Source organism: Trachemys scripta, chromosome 12 (assembly GCF_013100865.1).
Source record: "Trachemys scripta elegans isolate TJP31775 chromosome 12, CAS_Tse_1.0, whole genome shotgun sequence".
Taxonomy (NCBI): domain Eukaryota; kingdom Metazoa; phylum Chordata; order Testudines; family Emydidae; genus Trachemys; species Trachemys scripta.
Window position 1 is genome coordinate 40038634 of NC_048309.1, and position 22693 is coordinate 40061326.

The 22693-nt window shown below is 46.1% G+C and overlaps 2 long non-coding RNA genes and 1 other non-coding gene across 7 annotated transcripts; all 3 read left to right on the forward strand.

Annotated features, from left to right (window-relative positions):
• Nucleotides 1–3921: 3921 nt before the first annotated feature.
• Nucleotides 3922–14189, forward strand: LOC117885320. 5 transcript variants are annotated; one of them, XR_004647781.1, is made up of 5 exons: nt 7943–8024; nt 10016–10161; nt 11657–11704; nt 12162–12239; nt 13616–14189. It is a non-coding gene; the product is annotated as an uncharacterized LOC117885320 (long non-coding RNA). The 5 variants fall into 5 exon arrangements; XR_004647782.1 differs by having other exon boundaries at nt 10016–10147; XR_004647784.1 differs by lacking the exons at nt 7943–8024; nt 11657–11704 and adding an exon at nt 3922–3996.
• Nucleotides 11809–11886, forward strand: LOC117886354. The gene has a single exon (XR_004647937.1). It is a non-coding gene; the product is annotated as a small nucleolar RNA SNORD126 (small nucleolar RNA).
• A 3575-nt stretch (nt 14190–17764) lies between the features above and the next one.
• LOC117885321 lies at nt 17765–22483 on the forward strand. The gene is made up of 3 exons (XR_004647786.1): nt 17765–18240; nt 20750–20865; nt 22169–22483. It is a non-coding gene; the product is annotated as an uncharacterized LOC117885321 (long non-coding RNA).
• Nucleotides 22484–22693: the final 210 nt, after the last annotated feature.

Genomic DNA, 22693 nt, shown 5'->3' on the forward strand with positions numbered 1-22693 from the left:
TGGCGCAGCCAGTCTGGTCTTTCTGCTCCCTTTCCTGCCCCCAGATCAGCCCCTCAGCCCAGCCTGCCTGGTCTTTCTGCTCCCTGCTCCTGGATCAGTCCTTCGGTGCAGCCAGCCTGGTCTCCCCACTCCCTTCCCTGCCTCTGGATAAGCCCCTCGGCGCAGCCTGCCTGGTCTTTCTGCTCCCTGCCACTGGATCAGCTTCTCAGCCCATCCAGCCTGGTCTTCCTGCTCGCTTCCCTGCCCCACAGATCAACTAGCTGCTGAGGGCTTGATCTGGAGGCAGGGAATGGATCAGGGAGACCAGGATGGCTGAGCCAAGGCGCTGATCTGGGGCAGGGGACTGGATGACAGTTGTTTTGTCCTTATCTCTCCGCTCCCTCCTGCGCAGGACAGAGAACCCAGGCCTGATCACTCTTACCCACTCCTCTGTTAGCCCCTATGATAAATGAAGGAGGAGCTCCCTTTTATGGACACCCAGCCAGCCAGTTAGCTGTAAAATCCCTCTTGGTAGCTGTTCTCTGCTTGCTTTACCTGTAAAGGGTTAAAAAAGTCCCCCAGGTAAAGGAAAGGAGCACCTGACCAAAAGAGCCAGTGGGAAGGCTAGAACTTTTTAAAATTGGGAAGGAAGCTTTCCCTTTGTGCCTGAGGTTGTTCTCCAGAGAGGGGGGAACAGAGCAAAGTCAGGGATATAACTAAGCTATAAACCAGGTATGAGAAATCATCAGATTATACCTAAAATTACTTATTTGAAACCCCCCAAATACATATAGTACATTAGGAATGTTTAGAAAGATGTGATTAGGTTTATTTCTGTTTACTTTTTAAGGCTTGTGGATTTCTCTGTGCTAACCCCAGATGCTTTGTTTGTTTGTAACCTTTAATCTGAACCCCCAAGAAAGCTATTTTGGGTGCTTAATTTTTGGAATTGCTCTTTTAAAATCTAGCAAAAGCCTAAGTTCCAAATGTATTTTCTTCCTTTTTGTTTTTAATAACATTTACCTTTTTTAAGAACAGGATTGGATTTTTGGTGTCCTAAGAGGTTTGTGCATGTTGTTTGATTAGCTGGTAGCAACAGCTAATTTCCTTTGTTTTCTTTCTCAGCTCTTCCCCGGAGGGTGTGTGTGAAAGGGCTTGAGGGTACCCCAAGTGTTCCTTCCTGGGTCCAAGGTTGTTTTTTGCATTTGGGTGGTGGCAGCATTTACCAAGCCAAGGTCAGAGAGAAGCTGTAACCTTGGGAGTTTAATATAAGCCTGGAGTGGCACGTATTAATTTTTAGAATCCTTGTGGGCCCCCACCTTCTGCACTTGGAGTGTCAGAGTGGGGATTCAGCCTTGACAGCCCCACTCTGCTCGCACAAGTGATCTGGCCAGTAACACGCAATGGCCAGCGCTCCAGGAGAGAAACAGGCAGCCGAGAGGTCTCAGCCCCCATTCCTGGGTTTAGCGAGCAATGCCCGGAGAATCAGCATTTCTGCCCAGCTCACCCCTCGGGGGGTGTATCCCCGCACTTCCCTGGGAGGAGGGCACGGCTCCTAGTTTGATTAAGCTATCTTGTGTGTACGCAAGGATGCTGGAACAGTGTTTCTTAATGACTTCTGGGGTGAAAATCTCAGAGCTGAAAATAAAACATAAACTTGCTTAAAAATTGGATGATATGATGACCCAATGGATGGGGCAAGGAAAAGGAAGTATTGCCTAGTGGTTAGAACACAGAGCCTGAGCATCAGGATGTTGGGGTCACTAGGACTGCCTGAGCCAGAGTTCTTCCTTGTTTAACTCTAATCGGCCTCAAAAGCCAAGGGCAGAAATTGGAATGTGTAAACAGCCAGTTAGCAATTATGACCTTGCTCATACCAGGTACCAAGTGATAATGATGAGGTTTGCATGTTTCTAGCTGGAGAAGGGGTAATAAACTAAGGGTAAACAGGACCAAATAACTGTTTAGAGGAGTGTTACTAACAAGCTAGATTTATAGCCCTAGAATGATTTAACGGCTTAAATGTATAAACATGCCTTCAGTAGAGAGGGGAGGGGGAGTAGAGGGAGAGATAGAGGGGTGGGTGGTAGAGAGGCGGGGAGAGAGGGGGGGCTTAGTTGTAAAATGTATAAGAAGAGAGAAACTGTTTTTGCTGGTGTGCTTGATTTGAGACTTGCCTGTCTCCTTGCACCACTTTGAGATCTCAAATAAACTTTGATTGTTTCTTCACCCCGGTATGTTTATTGATGCGAAGCACACCGGGCAACGAACCCCACTGTTGCTGTCCTCGGGCCTCTGTGCCGGCAACAAGGATGCCTGGGTTCTATCCCTTGCTCTGGAAGAGGAGTGGGGTCTAGTGGGTAGAGCTGCAGGGGGACTTGAAAGTCCAGATTCCTAGGTTCTATTCCCAGTTTTGGGAGGAGACTCTAATTTAGTGGTCAGAACAGGAAAACCTGGGAGTCAGGACCCCTGGGTTATATACTGGGCTCTGGGAGGTGAGTGAGATGGTAGTTACTACAAGGGGGCAGGAATCAGGACAACTGGGTTCTATTCTCAGCTAGGCCAGTGACTCAGACAAGTCACTTGGGCCCAGATCTCACAGATATTTAGGTGCTTATTCCCAGTGGGAATTATACACCTCAATACCTTTGAGCATCTGCGCCTTCACCTCTTTCTGAGCATGTTTCTCCACCTGTAAAATGACGACAATGATGCCTACCTTTGGGCTACACACGGAAAGGAAAATTTTGCTGTGAAATACACCAGTTTAAACCTGGAGCAACTCCACTGAAATTAACGGGGCTATGTCAGTGTAAGTGAGAGCACAGTCTGGTAGGAAGCATGGTACACAAGGGGTTTTATTATTTTCCTTTGCAGATTTTGCCAAGATTTCCTACATTTATGTTTCCCTCAAATGTTATCGAAGTCCTGCATTGCAGATGCCTCCCACAGCCTTTGTTGACTCTGAATCTGGATATATAGTAGGATTGTCAAAGGCATGTGAGGGAAATAGGTGCCTATGGAAGTTAGGGTGCCTAGGTACTTTTGAAATCCCACTAGATGCTTTTCAGCATCTTTAGGCACCTAAACGACCTTTAGATACTGTCAGTAGAGAGCCAAATTTCTTTCTGTATTTTCCGGTCCTGGACTTCAGAATTAGGAAAATCCAAAGTGCTATATAAATGTGAAATAGGTTTATTGATATTACACTATTTGTAAGGGGTTTGAGGATCAAAATGACCCCAAAATTCCAGGGCAAAATTTTTCAAAACCAGGAGCCTACATTTAGGTTCTGAAATCCTGATTTAGCCTCCTAAATAAGTGGGCAGACTTGTAGAAATGTTAAAGACGGCTGCTAGGCACTTCTGAATAATAGCCCCATTTAGAGCGGACATCAGGATTTCTGGCTTGTTCCTCTGAAAATCCCAACCTAGCTTTGAAAACTTTGGCACACGATTGCATTCCCTAGTACAGATTGAAAAATCTTTTTAAGACAGTTCACAGAAAGCCACTGATGGCTCTCTAGGGTGACCAGATAGCAAGTATGAAAAATTGGAACAAGGAGTAGGGGGTAAATCTGTCACACACATTTTCCTAAAGCCAGTTCTGTACAGGGCTGCCCAGAGGGGGAGGGGAGGGCAAGTGGGGCAATTTGCCCCAGGCCCCACAGGGGCCCCCACGAGAATATAGTATTCTATAGTATTGCAACTTTTTTTATGAAAGGGGCCTCCAACATTGCTTGCCCCAGCCCCCTGAGTCCTCTGGGCCGCCATGGTGCTGTAAAGATCTTTAGCCACATGGTATGAGGCCTCAACACAGCAGACCAATGCTTCTGCAACTGCAATCTACATCTGGTCTTCTTGAGTCAGGGAAATGAGACTTACTGTTTTATACTCTCAGCCAATTGCAAAAGCTGCTTCCTTTCCTGTCCCACCTACCACTTCCTCTCATTTTGTCTCTGTCTCTTTCGTCATTACTCACTCACTCTGTTCCTGTACTCGCAGATCAGCGTGCTTGGTAAGTTGCAAGATCTCTAGCTCTGTTTGAATCCTTTGCTAATCTGAATTTAATTTTTGCATCCACCCATGTGTTAGGATTGGAATAAATGTAGTTAAACTGTATATGGTGCAGAGAGGCTTTTCATTTGACCGTGGGGCTGATGAATTCATAATCCATAGGACACTCTTTTAGGTGGGGCCAAGGGCAGGGGATTAGTGGCCTGTTAAAACTGTGAGATTGTGCTGTGTGATCGTCAGTGACACCGCTGAAATTCCCCTTGAACTCACAGTATCTGGGCGAAACAGATGGCACGATTTGTCCCTGTGTTTTAATAAATTACTGTGTGTCTGTCTGCAGTGTTCCTCTTCAGGCCTGCATCAAGTCACGCATGCTGTGGAAAGAGTTTGTTATCTCTCTCATACTCCTCTTTTCTCCCTCCCCCGTATGATTTGGTGACTTGTTTCAGGGCAGGCAGGGAGTGTGCTGCAGAGCTCGGAGGCGAACCCCCGAGTAGTTCTGACGCTTAATTTTGCCCTTAATACAGTAGATTCTGCTCCCAGCTCTGGAAGGGAGAGCAGAGTCCAAAGACCCGCTCGTCCTGCTATAACCGAACCATAATAAACAGCAGGAGTTTTATGTACAGGTGTGTGTCCCTTTAAGAGGAAAAAGCACATGGTGGGGGAGCCGGTGAAGGCTGAACAAAGGACGTCCTTGCTGCGGAGGGAGCAGGGTTAGGAAGGTGCCTTCGCACTTCCGCTGTGTGTTCTAGGGCTAGCGGCCTCTTTCGGGGTGTGGAATGACCTGGGAACCGGTTTGACTTGGGGTTCAGAAATGCTGCTGCTGGCAATGGTGTAATTGCCCACGCTGTGTGTGGCAGATGTGTTGGGGAGGGGGGAGTTGAACGTCGCTCCAGGCCTCAATTTTGCTCTGGCTTTTCGCCCCACTTTATAATTTGCGGATGAAACTCCACTGAAGGAAGTAAATGGAAGCTTAGTTACAAGAGAAGAAAGTTGAGTGAGCTCTGCTGGCTTTGAAACACACAGTGGACTTCAGAGGCTATCCTGGGCCCAATTTGGCTCCTGTAGTAAAACTCCCATCTGCTTGTATAGTGCCTTTGCTGAACCCCACGTGCCATCCAGACCCCCTTTTAAAAAAGCAGTTTCGTGAGTCTTGGCTCCCAGCCCACCCATCCTGGGTTCTACCCCAGCACTGGGAGGGTAGTGAGGTCTAATGGTAGGTGGGCTGGGAGTCAGGACTCCTATTACCGGCTTTGAAGATGACCCAGGGGTGAACTTGAGCAAGCCACTTTACCTGTACCTCAGTTTCCCCACCTGCACAATGTGAATAATACTTAATAGGAAGCATGTGAGTCTTGATTCATTAATGATTATAAAACACTCTAAAATCTGGGATGGGAGTTCTAGAAAGAGAGCAAATTATTAAATATTATTGTTTTTGCATCTGTTTTGACCCCTTATTAGCTACAAATGGTTGGGTACTTCATAGCCTTTGAGCCATCCCCCTCTGCAACCTTTACCTGATCTGTAGCATCTTAAGACTCCTTGCATCTACCAAGATAAAGAAAGCCAGTCACTTTTATACAGGTCAGAAAGATACTTGAGCCTAGGATCTATGAAGCCTCAAAAGATGTCAGATGCAGAATGCAAATCTATGGCTTTCAGAGAAAGATTCTCTGCCCTGCTGTGGGGATTGGATCTGCAAAGGAGGCAGTGAGATAAAGTCTGGAGGCTGATTCAGGGCAGTAATCCGTTCAATTAAGGTTTATTCTAATACAGAAGATTAGAGCTACATAGGATGGGTGGCCTAACAGGCCTGTCGTCTTGGGGTCAGTGCAGGATTGTTCCCTATAGTCTGCTTTCTATCCCTGTGTTCAGTCTGGTTTGAAAAGCCCCAAAGTCAATCAGGAAGAGCTGAGACTAGAAGTGTAAAGCCTTTTGGCCGAGAGGAAGGAGGAATCAGCAATTCGGGTGCTAGCATGGGACTTGAGAGACATGGGCTTAATTTCTGGCTCCACCACAAATTTCTTGTGTGACCTTGTGCAAGTCTTAGTCTCTCTGGGTCAGATTTTTATAGGTACTTAGGCACTAAAGATACAGATAGATGTGTAGTGGAATGTTCGGAAACACAAAGGTGCCTAACACCTACTGATTTAATTCTGTGTCTTTAGGTGTCCACAGACATTTTAAAAACTGGCCCGCTGCCTCAATTCCCTAGCTGTAAAATTTGGAGAACAGCAGTGCCCTTCATCACCAGGAAGAGATTGTGGGGTGGCACCATGTAAGATTGACCTTCATTTGGTTCTATTCATGGCTCTGCCACTTGCTGGTGACCTTGGTCAAGTCATTTGCCGCTCTGTGCCTCAATTTCCCCATCTACACAATAAGGATGATATTGACTTCGCAGGGCAGATGAGAATTAATATTTGTAAAGCACTTGGGCTGGGATTATCAGAGGAGCCTAAGGGGGGCATGGGGTAAGATACCTAACTCCCTTAGGCTCCTCTGAAAGCCCCAATGTTGAAGATTTTTGGAAGGGGCTGGAGAAGGACAAACCCTCATTTCTGTATTCATTTTAGTGAGTGTAGCTTCTACATTATTGGGGACTTGCTGCTACTTACCCCAAAGGTGGGAACATCCTGTTCTAGAGGCTTTTACACTCCTGTCCACTGTTCCCTCTAAGCTGTACGCGTGTGCGCACGCACACAGATCCTAAACCCCGTGCACATGGCGAAACACCGCGTGCGCAAAAATTTGCACAGAAGCACAAATATTTGCACAGAAGAAATTTTTTGCACACACGGCCTGTCAAAAATTAGAGCAGGGGTCTCAAACACGCGGGCCGCATATGGACCACGGAGCTCTTCCCTGCAGCCCTCCAAGATCCCTGCGCCCCCCCCCCCCCCCCCTCCCGCCCACCCCCCCCCCCCCCCAGTTATTTTATGTGGCAGTTAAGCTTCCTGCTCGCTGCTCCCCAATGTTTGGGGCTGGGTCTCTCTCCCGCCCCCGCCTGCCGCCCCCACGTGCCTCCCCCAAGTGTCCCCAGGGCTCACTTGCCTCCCCCTCACCGCCCCTGAGCCTGCAGCTCATGCTCCACTCTGCTGGTTTCCAGCATCACCTGCTGCTGCAGGGTCCTAGTGCCCCCATCCACTAGGTCAGGGTAGACTGCCCTTCCCCTGCCCTTCTGCCCTAGTCCTGAGCCTTTCCAATGCCCCAAACACCTCATCCACAGCCCTCACCCCCGCACCCCCTCCTATCCCCAAACTCCATCCCAGCGCCTGCACCCCCACCCCCTGCCCCAGCCTGGAGCCTGCACCCAAACTCCCTCCCAGAGCCTTGGGGGGGGGGGGCGGAGTGGGGGGGCAGGTTCTGGGCACCACCAAAATTTCTACAAACCTGCCACCCCTTGAAGAGGCAGAACAGGGGTGGAGTGGTGGTACAGCCCAGTGCAGTGGGGGGGGGGGCTTTAACAGAAGTAAATCTAAGTAAATGCATGTTTTGTCCTTTGAGTGAGGTGCATTACTGAGTGTATATATTTTATTAAAACCGCTGGGAAATGACTTGTAGGAGCAGCACTGATCTGTATGCTCTGTATAACACTTAGCACTTTCCAGGAGGGAGAAGGGAGGAGCACGCTCAGGGGAGGAGGTGGAGAAGAAACAGGGCATGGGTGGGGCCTCATGGAAGGGGTGGAGTGGGAGCGGGGCCGGGGCCAGCGAGGAGGGGGTGTCAGTGATGCGGCCCTTGGGCCAATGCACTAGTTCTCATGTGGCCCTCGTGGTCATTTTGAGTTTGAGAGCCCTGAATTAGAAGGAACATTGCTCCAGTCTCTAATGTAACCTTTAAAAGCCTCTTTTCTGACATAGCTGTGGTGGGGTTGGATGTGATCTGGTTGCCAGGTTTTGGTCTGTGTATCCTAAACCACTGTTTGTATCCCTTCATTTTAAGCTGAAAATGGAATTGATGAGCTGGGAGAAAACAATTGCTTTGGACCAATGCCATGTTCCAGATATGGGGAGCAATGAGCTGGTATGAGAGGAAGGGAAATCCCTTGCCCAGGGAACTAAACTCTACATAACAGCAAAACTGTCGAAATCTAGAGGCAACTATAGTGGGTTAGAAAAGGGGGGCTGGGAGTCAGGACCCCTGAGTTTTATTCCCAACTCTGGGGGAGTGTGAACTAGTGATTAGAGCAAGGGAGTCGAGTCTAGTTGTAGATAAGGGGGATTGGGAGTCAGGACTCCTGGGTTTTATTTGTCTACCTCTCTTTAAGGACTTTACCAATACTATAATTTCCAACCTGGAGAGAGGATTCCAGAGTATTCCTGTTGGGTAGATCAGGGCAGGATTAGGCCTGTGTCACAGAGTCATGGGGCGATGGCTCTGGAACTACTCTCTACAAAACCAGTGAGGACTTGGGGAAGCATGCCTCCTCTCTCTGAGCAGACTGTCTCCAGGGCAAGAAGCTTACACAGCTTCGACCTTCTTGGATCTGACCTCGGAGCATTCAACATCCCCTTCCACACCATGCGCTTCCTGCAGGGAGTCCGTCCAGGTGGGGCTCCTGGGGAAGCCAGAGGGCCCTGCACCCCAACTCCACAGTCAGACGTGACTCTCAGCCAGCTGGTAAAACAGAAGGTTTATGAGTCAACAGGATCAAAGCGTAGAACAGAACTTGTTAGTACGGAAATCAGTGACTTTCAGCCAAGTCCATCTTTGGGTGGGAGGGAAAGGGAGTCCAGAGCCAGGGCTCTGGCCCTCCTCCTGTGCCCAAAGCCAGCAGAGAGCTGCCTGGCCCCTGCCCTGCCCGTTGTTCCTCCGGCCTTTGTCTCCTTCCCAGACCAAGAGTCACCTGGTCGCATCCCCCTCCTGGGTCTCAGGTTATGAAGGGGCGGCCATAGCATCCATGCAGGCAGTTGGAGCAACCCCCACAAAAGACACACCTAGACATTGGTGCAATACAAAGGGAAACTGAGGCACACACAGCATTCATGCAGAACAGTAAGACTCACATACAACATAACAAGGGAAAATCTCCACTTCGTCACAGCTTGCCAGACCATCTCCCTGCCCCGAATTAGTGCAGGCTGAGGCGTGTCAAATCTTCAGCTCTGGCCTTTGGATTCTAGCAGATGTTTTTCAGCTCTGACTTTATCAAAGTGTCTGTTACCAGTTGTGTTGACTGATCCAGCGTTCAGCTACGATCATGGAGTGTAGTAGGAATGACTTGTGGCTTTGGGGTCTTGCTAACCTACTAGCCTGTGCAAGACTTGAGGCCTTTAGGCTGGTGTTACCTTAGTGATGTAAACTTCAGATTTTAAATCCTCAGTGTCCAGGATTGGTTCATCTCTTTCCCCCTTCCACTGCAGATAAATTAATGCTATTGGTCTGAAGCTGTTTGGATCTCTTGCTTGAGGCATTAACAAAATTTGAGATCCTGTCTGCTCAGTGTGGACATTAAAAGGGCCATGGGATCTTTTGTAAGCATAATAGGGAGCTTGGCCAGTTGTCCGCTAAAAAAGGGTTCTCAACCTTTTTCTTCGAGGTCCCCACAACATGCTATAAAAATTCCAGGGCCCAGTGGGGGGGGGAGGGGAGGTTGCGGGGGGCTTGCTTCTGCCCGGCAGGGCTGGCGGCTTTAGCTCTGCGAGGCTCGAGGCTCAGAGTTTTCTGTTCTGGGTCCCAGCCAGCCTAATGCTGGCCCTGCTTCGTGGACCGGCCACAGACCTCCAGTTGAGAACCGTTGTGCTAAAATAGTTCCCTCCCTTCTCCTGTTGCATTTTGCTCTGGCTGCCTCTCTCCACCCCAGAAGTGACTTCATTTTAGTCCTGCTGTCTTCCCCTCCGTGTATAGTGTTAGCTCTTCCTGCCTAGATATGCCCAGGTAGAACTGGCCTGTGGTATGCTGGGGAATTGGGTTTAGATGGGTCCAGAAGCAACTCTGATTTCTGGTATAGCTGCAGCAGCAAGGAAGAGGCTTTGTGGATCATGGTCTTATAAATGTTTCTTTGCCTGTTTCAGATGGTGGAGAGGCTGGAGACTGACTCCCCAACCCCACAAAACAATTGGGGCTGAAGTGGACAAACAAAGTAACTGAATCTTGAAAATGGGCCGAAATGAAACATCCCGGACCTGAGCACCCAAGACAGTACGGTAAGGGTCTCCAGGTGAGAAGGGCCTTAAAGAAAAGGGACTGAGTGGTTTTACAGCCTACATGAGCTGAGATAAGGATAATCAGCTCCTGTGCTTTCAGGGCTTGCTCTGTGAGGGGTAGTGGGGAGTAGCCAGAGATGTGTTGCTGGAGGCAGGATGCTTGACTTGATGGGCCCATCCACTGTTTTATTATTAGTTATGTTACACTGTTGCCTAGAGGCCCTAATGTGCTGTGGGTTGTAGAGACACTTAGCGACCATTCCTGTCCCAAAGATTTTTGTTGGCTTTGTTTGAGGTCACCCAGGGAGTCTGTGGCAGAGCTGAGAACTGAGCCCAGATGTCCCAGTCCAGAGCCTTAACCACACAACTATCTTGAGAGTGGGTGTTGAGGGGAGATCCAGCCCACAAGATATTTCTTCTCAGACCCATGAGACTCCTCTTGCTTTGCCATTGGTGGTGTCACAGCTGTGTTTGAGGGCGTGGGTGGAGTCTGCCATGAGTATATTCAGTCCATCTTTCACGCGATGACACGTGCCCTGAGCAGACCCCACTACATCAAGGATGAAGAGAAGCATTAACTCCCTCTTCCATTTTGGGCCTGCAGTGAAATCTAGTAGATGGGGTCAAGGTTTAAGGCCGGGGGGACCATTATGACCATCTAGACCAGGGGTCGGCAGCCTTTCAGAAGCGTTGTTCTGAGTCTTCATTTATTCACTCTAATTTAAGGTTTCGCGTGCCAGTAATACAGTTTAAGAAGGTCTCTTTCTATAAGTCTATAATACTTTACATACAACAATAGTTTAGTTATATAAATAAGGTTTTTAAAACGTTTAAGAAGCTTCATTTAAAATTAAATAAAAATGCAGAGCCCCCCGGACCAGTGGCCAGGACCCGGGCAGTGTGAGTGCCACTGAAAATCAGCTTGTGTGCCACCTTTGGCACGTGTGCCATAGGTTGCCTACCCCTGATCTAGACTGACTTCCTGCGTCGTAGGGGGCATAGAAAGTCACATAGTAATCCCCACTGACTCCCTGACTCCTTCCCATTTCCAAAACTCAGCCATTATCCCCCCTCTCCCTGCATGCTACTTTTAAATAGTTCCTTGCACTAGCCCTTCTCACCTTGCTGCGTCTCCAGTTAACTTCACTGTACCATTTCCCTGGCTGGAACTGCTGTGCCCTTAGAAGCTGTTTGTATGGCCTTATTGAAAAGCCAGATCTTCGTAGGTCAGATGGAACTGTTAGATTGCCTAGTCTGATCTCCAGTTTAATACCAGCTGGAGAATTTCACCTAGTGATCCCGCTGATTGTGTTTGAGTAAAGCATCACTCCTAGAAAGGCATCCATCTCCAGTCTTTCAATGTCTTTATTAAAATTTGGACGCCAGAACTGGATGCGGTATTCCAGTACCAGACTCACCAGTGCCATATACATGGGTAAAATCACCTCCCTGCTTCTACTGGCTACTCCCCTGTTTATGCATGTGGGGATTTTGTGTGCCTTGTTGCAGGTGGAGTTGGGAAGCCCGGGAGCCCATGCTGGAACACAAGGAAGTTGGGTGAGGAAGTAGCTAAAATTCTCAACCACTTGAGGTTTCAGAGTCCTGGGAGGTGGTTTGGGTGTGCGAGGAGCAACCATATTGCCACTTGTAGGACTAGGAGGGGTCTGCTGTGATGAGCCGCATGTTCAGTCCGTGTTTCACCTGATCTACCCTGATTACACACATGCCCTGAGCAGACTCATGAAACAAACACGTGCAGCTGAAGTCTGATTTGGGGGAAAGCTGATGTTCTAATTGGTCTCCAATGCAACCATGTGTTAAGTCCCAGACAGTGAGGAGAATAAGTAGCAGATCCATGCAAATTCTTCAGAAACATGGATCTGGTTTCTGTGCAAATGAAGGAAGAGAATAGATGCAAAGAAATGTTTTCCATGCAGTTGGTAGCTTTTTTTTTTTTTCTCCTTCCCCTTTCTCTCTCCATTGACCTGGAAATATTTCCTCCTTGTTTCTGTAGGGACAGGAACTCTGAAAACAAAATTGGCTGGTTTTGCTTCTCCCTCCTCACCCTGGATCCCTTATAGGAATCACAAATGTAAGTGGTGCTGGAAATTCGTATCCATCCAGTTGCTTAGCATGGCCCCATATTGGTACCCCTGGCCAATGTCACCATGGGGACAGGTATGGGACAAGAAAGAGGTACTATGGCAGACATAGCAGTTAACAAATGTCTGGCATAGCGTATACCATGCATTCCTCATTCAGTGACAAACAGAGAACGTAGATAAGGAAGTGTTGGTTACTACTTCTCATAACAAAAGAACTAGGGGTCACCAAATGAAATGAATAGGCAGCAGGTTTAAAACAAATAAAAGGAAGTATTTCTTCATGCAAAGCACAGTCAACCTGTGGAACTCCTTGCCAGAGGATGTTGTCAACGCCAAGAATATAACAGGGTTCAAAAATGATAAATTAATGGAGGATAGGTCTATCAATGGCTGTTAGTCAGGCTGGGCAGGGATAGTGTCCCTACCCTCTGTTTGCCAGAAGCTGGGAATGAGCGACAGAGGGTGGATCACTTGATGATTCCCTGTTCTGTTCATTCCCTCTGGGGCACCTGGCATTGGCCACTGTTGGGAGAGAGGATACTGGGATAATGGACCTTTGGTCTGAGCCAGTATGGCCGTTCTTATGTTCTAATATTCTTATATTCTTAGTTAGCTGCCTAATTTCCATTGAAATTTTTAAAAAAGTAAGAGAAATTAAATATTCTGAGGTAGAGAATCATCTTTGCAGCCTGTTGATCTAGACTTGTTCATTTGGTCAGAGGGGACGAGGCATTGGAAAGCTTTTTCTCACACACCACTGCCTACCTTTAGACAACCTTTACCACAACTTTGGCTTATAAGTTTTTCAGTCCCATCTTGACTGCATGCTTTCTTTGCACAAAGCAGCTTTCCCTCTGTGTCAGCGATTCAATTGCACTGTTTAAAACCACAAAGTCTCCTTATGCCAAGTAACTCCCTCCCCCTTAGATATGCTGTACGCTAGGTCTGAAAGTATGAGAACTGAGATTCTAGGCACTTTCCAAAGAGAGAAGGAGGAGGATCCATGCCCCAGGGAACACACAATGTAGAACTAGACAGACAAGTTAACAAACAGAGCGTGGGTAGAGGAAAGATTTGCAACCAGCATGGAGTTGTATAAACAAATGTTATAGAAATACGGTAACAGAATTATAGTGAGATTGGGTTCAATTTTACCATTTCATACTTCCTCTTGAAACATTAACCTAGTAGGTTCAGGGTAATGTTGCTGGGACTGCAATTAAGGATTTATGTTACACTGTTGGAGGAAGAAAGAAGATCCCTGTGAGGTATCAGAGACCGTTACTGTCAGTGGAAACTTGCTGTATAGAAATTCCTTTATGGTTAAATTATATCCCATAATTTGACTGCCATTGCTTTTCAGGGTGTGTGTGTGGGATATCAGACTTGACTACCCTTTGTGGAATCCTATGCGTAAGGTGAATTCCCTTTATGTAATGGAGATCTGCCTACCAGACTACAAGTGCATTAGCAGTGCAAACCATGCTATGCTGCCAGAAACCAAGGGGACTCTTCTGACAGAAGAAGAAGAAGATGAAAAGTTGAACTGTGAAACATTTCAGAACTGGGCTTGCTGCAGTTCCAAGGAAGCATTCACCCACATGGGCAGCTCCAAGTAACAGCTCATTTCTCTGGACTACAATTCTGAGAAGTGTTGAATCCCCTCTGAGCTACAGGGACAGTTTATGTAAAGAGGTTTAGCATGGTGAGTGGAGTATACATACACACAGTGATACAGACACCATAGAGCCCTGCACAAAAACCTTGAACATAACAAACACTTTTTTTCCCTCAGGCAAATGTCTAGCCCTTGGGTTTTTTGCCATTTTCAGAGGAAGTTACATGAAAAGACAGAAGAAAGGGCCAGGAAATGTTCGTCAATGTTTTTGTGTAAAATAAATAAATAAATAAATAAAATCTTAATTACGATTGATTCATTTAAATCCCTTGTTTTTCGTTTATTGTGAAGGGAAAGGGAGATATTATGCATATGTTATTGTGTTGGTTTAATAATATTTTAAATACTTCTTTTACCTTTGCACATTTCTTTATATGCTGTCGAGTGCACATGCCTAATTTCTCTATACAGGGTTTTATCCTCATTAGTTAAATTAAAGAAGGAAAACATCCATAACTATTTTTATTATTTTCAGAACGGAGGGTCACCTTACTACCTGGTCCCACATACGGCATGTTGCTGTTCTTTGGGACCCCTAATCAATCCTCCTCAACCCACTGGCAGATCTTGGCTTTGAGGAACGGAATTTGTTTCTGAAAGCAGGAAATTTTGGGAGTCAAGCATCAAAATTCTTCTGTAAGGCCCTGATCCTACAGAAACTGAGCACGTGTTTCAGTTCACACATTGGAACAGACCCACTGAAATGTTAATAGGGCTATCCAGCGGGACAGATCCTCAGCTGGTGTAAATCTTCATATTGGCTTCAAAGGTGCCAGGACCCTTTACACCAACTGAGAATCTGCCTCAGGGTGGAGGAAGTTGAGCATGTTTGTAAGTCTTTGCAGGACCAAGGATTCCATATTTTAATTATAAAGGCTCGAAGAGACAACAAAAATCATGCCTCTTTGAGCTAATTTTCTTGTTCTGCAGCTAAAATATAAATCACCTTTTGCATGGAAAAGGTTTTTGATTTAGCACAAGATTACAGCAGAAACTGGAGATGAAAATTAATCTAACCCAGACTCAGACTAAAATAAATACACCCTAGCAGTTGTTTCCATTTTCTCTAGAGAGGTTCTTGCACAGCTGTATAGCACTGTGGACTCCGATGCTGTCTTTAAAGGGACCAAAGTCTCTCTAATACCAAGTAAGTGACTTAACCTTAATGCTCAGGAAAGGGTGTTTGAAAACTTTACATTTAAGAAAAAGTAATTTATTAAAGATTTTTGAAGGCATATTGAAGGTGAGATTAAAAATAACCCTGTGACTATGCAGGGATTCTTATTGTCTGTGCTGGTAGTGGTGGTTTTGGGCAATGCACACTTCGGATCCAGAGACAATAGGTCCTTCTGGAAATGTGTGTGTATAAATTCCCAGCTTCTGTCCGACTTTCAGTGACAGTTTGACATTCCTTCTTTCTAGCAGAGAGAAATTACATGAAAAATATAGTTAAAATAGTCATGTGGTGTTCTGCAATTTTAATTCATTTTTCCACTGCAATCTTCTAAAAATATTCTATTGAAAGGTTTCAACATTCATATTAAGTTCATACAAAAACTTGTTGTTAAAGTAGTTTTATAATTGCAGAAACAAACTTTCAAAAGTTAGCAAATGCCAGAATTAAGGTTGTTTGGGCAAAATTAACTCTTTCTCCTTATGCTACAACTTCTAATGAAATGATCACATGCTATTTTCCCCGACAACTCCCATTTTTAAGTTCCTATTATTATTATTACTAAAATCCTGGCTTCAAATGAGACTTAAGGAGCTCAGTCTATTCAGTTTATCAAAGTCTAGATTAAAAGAGGACTATATTATGTACTTATCAAATAGGTACTCTCTAGGTACCCACATACGGCAAAGATCATTGCTTTTAAGGCAAGAAGGGACCATTATGATAATCATTTAATTAAATTTCAACCACGATATTAACTTTCCAGGAGATCAAACACCTTCCAAGCCCTCCATCTGCATTATGGAGTCAGAAAATGAGAGCATTGCTGCTTGCCTGGCGAAAGATTTCTACCCTAAAGAGCTGAAGATATTCATGAATTCTAACAGTGAAATTATATATGAAGCAACAGACCCGATCCTCACATCTAGTGGGAAATACAGTGCTGTCAAGATTGTCAAGTTCTCTTCAACTGAACTAGTGTCTTGCTACGTTCAACATAACGGCAAAATTATTAAGAAAACCCAAACAGCTGAGAAGCCGCCAGGTATGTTTTCAGGGTTTAAGGCTCAATAAGATAATACACCTTTGAGATTAATTCAGTTTTTATTTATCATATAGGATCACAGTGGAAGTTGGAATGGATTAGTGCGTTCATCTAGTCCAGTATTCTGTCTCCAGCTGTTTCAAAGGAAATTGCAAGAAATCCTACATAAAATGTTTATTTAAGAAAATGTTTTGTGCCACTATTCAAGGACTCATATACTTCCAAAAAGGGCAGACTCTCTTTGACTTCACAGCACTATGGACCAGGCTAGAACTGTGCCCAGGGTGAATTTCCATGCTCTTGAATTTCAGATAGTTCAGTGGGATTATTATATATCTGTATAAATCATTTATTTTGGGTGCGGTTTGCTGTCTTTCTTTTAGATTTCACATCTCCTGCTCCAACGATCATTGTGCCCGAGCCGTGCAACATTTCAACCCCCACCCTGGAAGGTTAGTACCCAAATGAGTGATTAACAGACCTCCACTGCTGTGTGGAAGGGGAAACTGAGGCACTTTGCCTCATGGCATTGGTGGCTAAATGCCAAGACACCTTCATTTGAACAGATACTGCTATCTGCATTCTGTTAGTAATACAACACCCCAACATGTTTTCAGGCACCTGGGGACCAGGAACTGCGGACCTTGCAAGAACACCTATGAATGACATCCTAGGATTTAAAGGTACTGGCAGGGGGTGTGACCAGAGACAAACAGGGATTTAACATGTACGGCCTCCACCATGGACAGTGTCCAAGACTCTGGCAGTGAGTTCAGGAGAAGGATGTGACGTTGCATTCTATATGTTTTACTGTGACGGGTTCAGTCAGAGAGATCGTCTTGGAACTGTAACCCGATGTGCTGAAATTACCTCTGAGCCCGTTTTCCACTCCCAGCCTGGGACTCCAGAACCCTGCCTTGTTGAGCCAGACACGCTATCCTGCTGTAACCCAGACCCAGGGGCTGGGCCATGGCCCCAAAGCTGCAGACTTTAACTAAAAACAGCTCCGCAGGTCACCTATCTCCAGCACCTGGACACCCAGTTCCCAATGGGATCCAAACCCCAAATGAATCTGTTTCACTCTGTATAAAGCTTATACAGGGTAAACTCATCAATTGTTCGCCTCTATAACATGGAGGGAGAGAGAGAGAGATGCACAGCTGTTTGCTTCCCCCAGGTATTAATCACTTACTCTGGGTTTATTAATAAACAAAAATGATTTTATTAAGTATAAAAAATAGGATTTAAGTGGTTTCAAGGAATAACAGCCAGAACAAAGTAAGTCACAAAGCAAAATAAAACAAAATATGCAAGTCTAAGCCTAATACATTAAGAAACTGATTACAGGTAATATCTCACCCTCAAAGATATTCCAATAAGCTTCTTTCACAGACTAGACTCCTTCCTAGTCTGGGCCCAATCCTTTCCCCTGGTACAGTTCTTGTTACATCCAGCAGACATCTCAGGTGGTAAGCAGGGGTTTTCTCATAACCGGCATCCCCCTTTGTCCTGGTCCACCCACTTTTATATCTTTGGCACATGGCGGAAATCTTTTGTCTGTGCTTGTACACACCTCTGCCTCATCAATGGAAAAGTACAAGGATTAAGATGGATTCCAGCATCATGTGACATGGTCACATGTCACTGTAAGACTGCTAGTCTCCATTCTTCCTGGGTTGGCCCACACATACACTGGAAGGTTTGCAGATAAATAAACCATTTACAACCAATTGTCCTAGTGAATTGGAGCCATCAAGATTCTAAACCACCATTAAGGGCCCACACTTTACATAATTACAATAGGACCTCAGAGCTATACTTCTTATTTCTAGCTTCAGATACAAGAATGATCCATGCACACAAATAGAAGGAATATATTCTGTAGGTTATAACCTTCGTTATGATAACTTACAAGAGACCTTTTGAATAAAGCATTTTCCAGTTACATCAGATTCACACTCCTAAGCGTATTTCCATAAAACATATGGAGTGCAACGTCACAGTGGTTTACTGTCTTTCTTTTAGATTTCACATCTGCTCCAACAATCATCGTGTCCGAGCCGTGCAACATTTCAACCCCCAGCTTCGAAGGTTAGTACCCAAACGAGTGATTATGTTGCTGCAAGACTTTATGGCCAACAGGCAACTTGTGAGATGGGGCGTGGGGGAGGGGAGAGCTATTGACTTCAACATCAGCTGAGAATCTGGCCCTTGCTGTGTCTGGTAATTGAACTGTAAATAACGTAGGACCAGGTTGTCCAACCTTTACTGGTGTTGGCGAGCAGCTGTTCACACAAGTGGACCCATTGCTGTGAATGGAAAGAAGTGCTGAGCAATGGTGAGCAGGGTTCCTGCAGTCTAGCTCCGAGAGTCCTGCTCCCATTGACGGCAATGGCACAGGACTGAGAAACAAACATCTCCCCTTTGGTCTATTGCTACCATACGTTGTTAACTCATTCCACATGGGCCCATTTCCCACTGACATCAATGACAATTCATCACATTCTTCTTCTCCTTCTCTAAGCATTTTGCATTGCAGAAGAGAGCTGCACCTTGCCAGCTCCACTTCCTTACTCCTGCTCTTTAGCACAGAGAAAGGCTTGGAAGGATTAGATTTTTTTATCAGTAAATGTTGATAAAAGCAACATAATAAAAATGCTGCATGAGAATGTATTAGAGCAGGCCTGTACAACATGCGGCCCGCGTGGGCTCATTGTGCGGCCCGCGGGGGGGGGGGGGGGGGGAGGGGGACAGGGGGGAGGGGAGGGGGGGGGGCGGAGTAGGTGAGCGAGCGGGCAGTGGCAGGGAATGAGTAGGCGATCCGGGAGGGTGGAGGGCTGAGGAGGCGAGTGGGCGGGCAGTGGCGGGGGGTGAGTAGGCAAGCCGGGGCAAGGGAGCTGAGGAGGCGAGTGGTGAGTCGGTTGCTGACCTGTTCTACTGATCTGGTCTTGCTTCCATCCCCTCTCCCAGGGCCGGCTCCAGGCACCAGCAAAACAAGCAGGTGCTTGGGGCGGCACATTTCTAGGGGCGGCATTCTGGCGCCGGCATCATAGATGCCGACTCCGGGGCATGGGAAAAAAGTGCCCTCGCTGCCCCAGCTCACCTCCGCTCCGCCTCCACCTGCTCCCCTGAGCACGCCGTCACCGCTCCGCTTCTTCTCCCTCCCTATCAGGCTTGCTGCGCGCGAAACAGCTGTTTTGCGCAGCAATGCTGGAAGGGAGGAGAAGCCAAGCGGCGGGGCGCTCGGGGGAGGCGGCGGAGGTGAGCTGGAGCGGGGAGTGGTTCCTCTACCCCCCCTGTTACTTCCTGCACCCCCCCACCTTAGCTCACCTCCGCTCCGCCTACTCCCCTGAATGCGCCGCTGCTCCGCTTCTCCGCTCTCCCTCGCCTGAGAGGGACGGGGGAGAAGGAGAGCGGCGGCATGCCCGGGGGAGCAGGCGGAGTGGAGGTGAGCTAGGGCGGGACGTCACGGGGGGCCAGTAGGAAGCAATGGGGGCAAGAAATGCGGCACGCCAGGGGAGGAGGCGGTGCTGGGGATTTGGGGAAGGGGTTCAGAAGGGGTGGAGTTGGGGTGGGGCCAGGGACACGAAAAAGAAAGGGGAGGCGGCCAAAAATTTTTTTGCTTGGGGCGGCAAAAATCCTAGAGCTGGCCCTGCCCTCTCCAAGCGTTGCAGCTGTCCAGAGGTGCCTGCCTTCCACGCCTTCCTCATTCACACCTCATTCATTCAACAGGGCAATCGATTACAAAGTGGGGGGGAAGATCTTATTCTACTTCTATCAAAAAGACATTTTTCTTTTACCTTAATTATACTACCTATGGGGCCGCTATAACATATGACCGAGGTTCATACTGCTGTTTTGGTGGGGCGGCGCTGGGGAAGAGGGTTTAATTCCGTGGAACAGATGGCGCGGGGGTGGGGGGTCGGCGGCGCTGGGGAGGTTGTTTCCGTGGGGTGGGCGGTGCTGGGGGGGGGGGGGTGTGGTGTTTCGGGGGGGCTGGGGGGCGCTGGGGGGGGGTTGGGGGGGCTTGGGGGGGTTGGGGGGGGCGGGGGGGGGCGGGGGTNGGGTTTGGCGGCGCTTGGGGGGGGTTTGGCCCTCAGTTGTTTTCTTTGGAGTAATATGGCCCTCGCCGCTTTACGAGTTGTGCAGGCCTGTATTAGAGTTTGACTTACGGGTATTTACTTTGTCAATATTATATATCAAAATATACCATCTGTGTTTTAATGGTTATAAAGCTTTAATTTATTGAATCTCAAAATATACTATCATTGAATAATTATTGTCTGTCCCCCAGTAATTTCATACAATTGTGAAAAATATAAATAAATAGAAATAGAAAAAAAGCCATTGATGTTATCGGTCTAAATTATTTACAATTATTAAATTATTTTAAAATATTAAAAATTATTACAGTTTTTAATTAAAAATTGAATTCTGACAAGTGTCTCTCTCTCTCTCTCTCTCTCTGTGTATATGTATGTATGTGTATATGTATGTGTGTATATATATATATATAATATGTTATATTAATTGTTATATTTGGCTTTGTGCAAATATGAATTTTCATGGGCAAACTACACCATTGTTTCATATTTTATAGAGCCGAATGAGGAGAAAAACATAAAGACACTATCCGCTGCCCTGCTGGGTTTGGAAATTGTGCTTGCAAAGAGCATCCTCTTTAATGTGCTCATGATTGCAAGATTAGTCTTTGAGGTACGTGATACTTTGCAGTGCAGACCGGGCTCTGGCATTTTTATCACAATGTCTGCTAATAGCGCCTAGGGCAGGTTTTTTAACATACTAGTAAAAATGTAGATGGAGCCTAAGTCCTGCCTACACTAGCAGGAAGAGAAGAGGTAGGAGGAGAAGAATTGTTTTGTGATTAGGGGCTTGGGCTCCGTTCCCGGCCTTACCATGTTTTGTGCAGGAGCGCCACCAGCTTTTTTGCCGCCCTAGGCAGCGGAAGGTCCCGCCCCCGAAATGTTAGCACCCTAGGCAACTGCCTAGGTTGCCTAATGGGTGCGCCGACCCTGGTTCAGTGTTGGCTTGAGCAACTCCCACAGGTTCTTTAGAATGTTCTGCCTTTAGTCTCTCTCTGTCTTGGGTCTCCATCTGTAGAGTGGGAATAACAGCATTCCCCTACCTCCCAGAGGGTTTGGGAGGATAAATACATAAAAGTTCTCAGCCATTACTATTGGAGGCTGTATAAGTACCGTAGGTTGACAGCATGCACACAGTTGTACCATTAGTCAGGAAATGGTGGTTTGCAGTGTTGTAGTAGCCGTGTTGGTTTCAGTATATTAGAGAGACCAGGTGGATGAGGTAAAATCTTTTGTTGGACCAACTTCTGCTGGTGAAAGAAACAAGCTTTCAAGCTACACAGAGCTCTTCTTCAGGTCTCTTTCTCCAACAGAAATTGGTCCAATAGAAGATATTACCTCACCCACCTTGTCTCTATGAAATAATAGGACATTTCTCAGAATGGTTGTGTAATCAGAGATCTCCTGTCTCTAGTGTGGAAGTTTATATTTATTAATATTGCACTAGTGCCTAGTATAGGGCCAAGGATCCATTATTCTGGGCACTGCTGAGACACATGATGAGAAACAGTCCCTGCCTATTGCTGACAACTGAAATAAAGAAAACAGATAAAAGGATCAATATACCCACTTCTCCCAGGGTCCTGGTGGATTCTCCATCACTGAAAATTTTTAAACCAAGATTGCAAGCTTTTTCTATAAGATCTACTCTAGGAATTATTGTGAGGCAGTTTTCTGGCCTGTGTGACACAGGTCAGACTAGAGGATCACAATGCTCCCTTCTGGCCTTGGAATCTGTGAATCTCTTGTTCTGTAATTGATTCACATGTGAAACTCTCACAGATGTCACTATAACTTCAGCACCTCTATGATTAATATGCAATTGGGATTTGCCATGTGGAAAAGACCAGATATTTTTGCTGTAATAAAATAAATGAACACAATAATTAATAGCAATGTCATTGTTGTTGTTCTAGGTTCGCGAGAAGGAGCGAGGAAGGACCTGAGAAATAATATAAACAAAGATGACAGAAATTTTGCTTTAATTATATCCACTGCTTTTGATACTGACAATTAGTCTGCATTTATTGTTGCTATGAATAGATTTTTAACAAGCTAATTTTGCTTAAAGAATTGTAAAGTTACAATAGTGACTTCAGCATTAAGATTGGAGGAGAGTTTCTATTTTAAAGTTTATTTTGTATTCCCTCAAAACTTTCCCTGCCCCTTGAAAAAAAATCCTATCTTTAGTGCAAACCTACCATGTTTCTTAGGCTAGAATAGGATGTTTGCCAACTAAATTATACTGATTGTACAAGAATTTTTGAAAGAGTAGACTTTGAAAGATGATGGGCTTTTTAAAAATGTCTAACTTTTTTGAATTCATGTATTTTCCTTTCCTATTTTTATATGCTAGCAATGTTTTGTGTTTTGGCGCATGTTGCTTACACAATAAAAAAATGTTGCACAACAAGAGTTGTTTCTTTTAACAATATTGAATG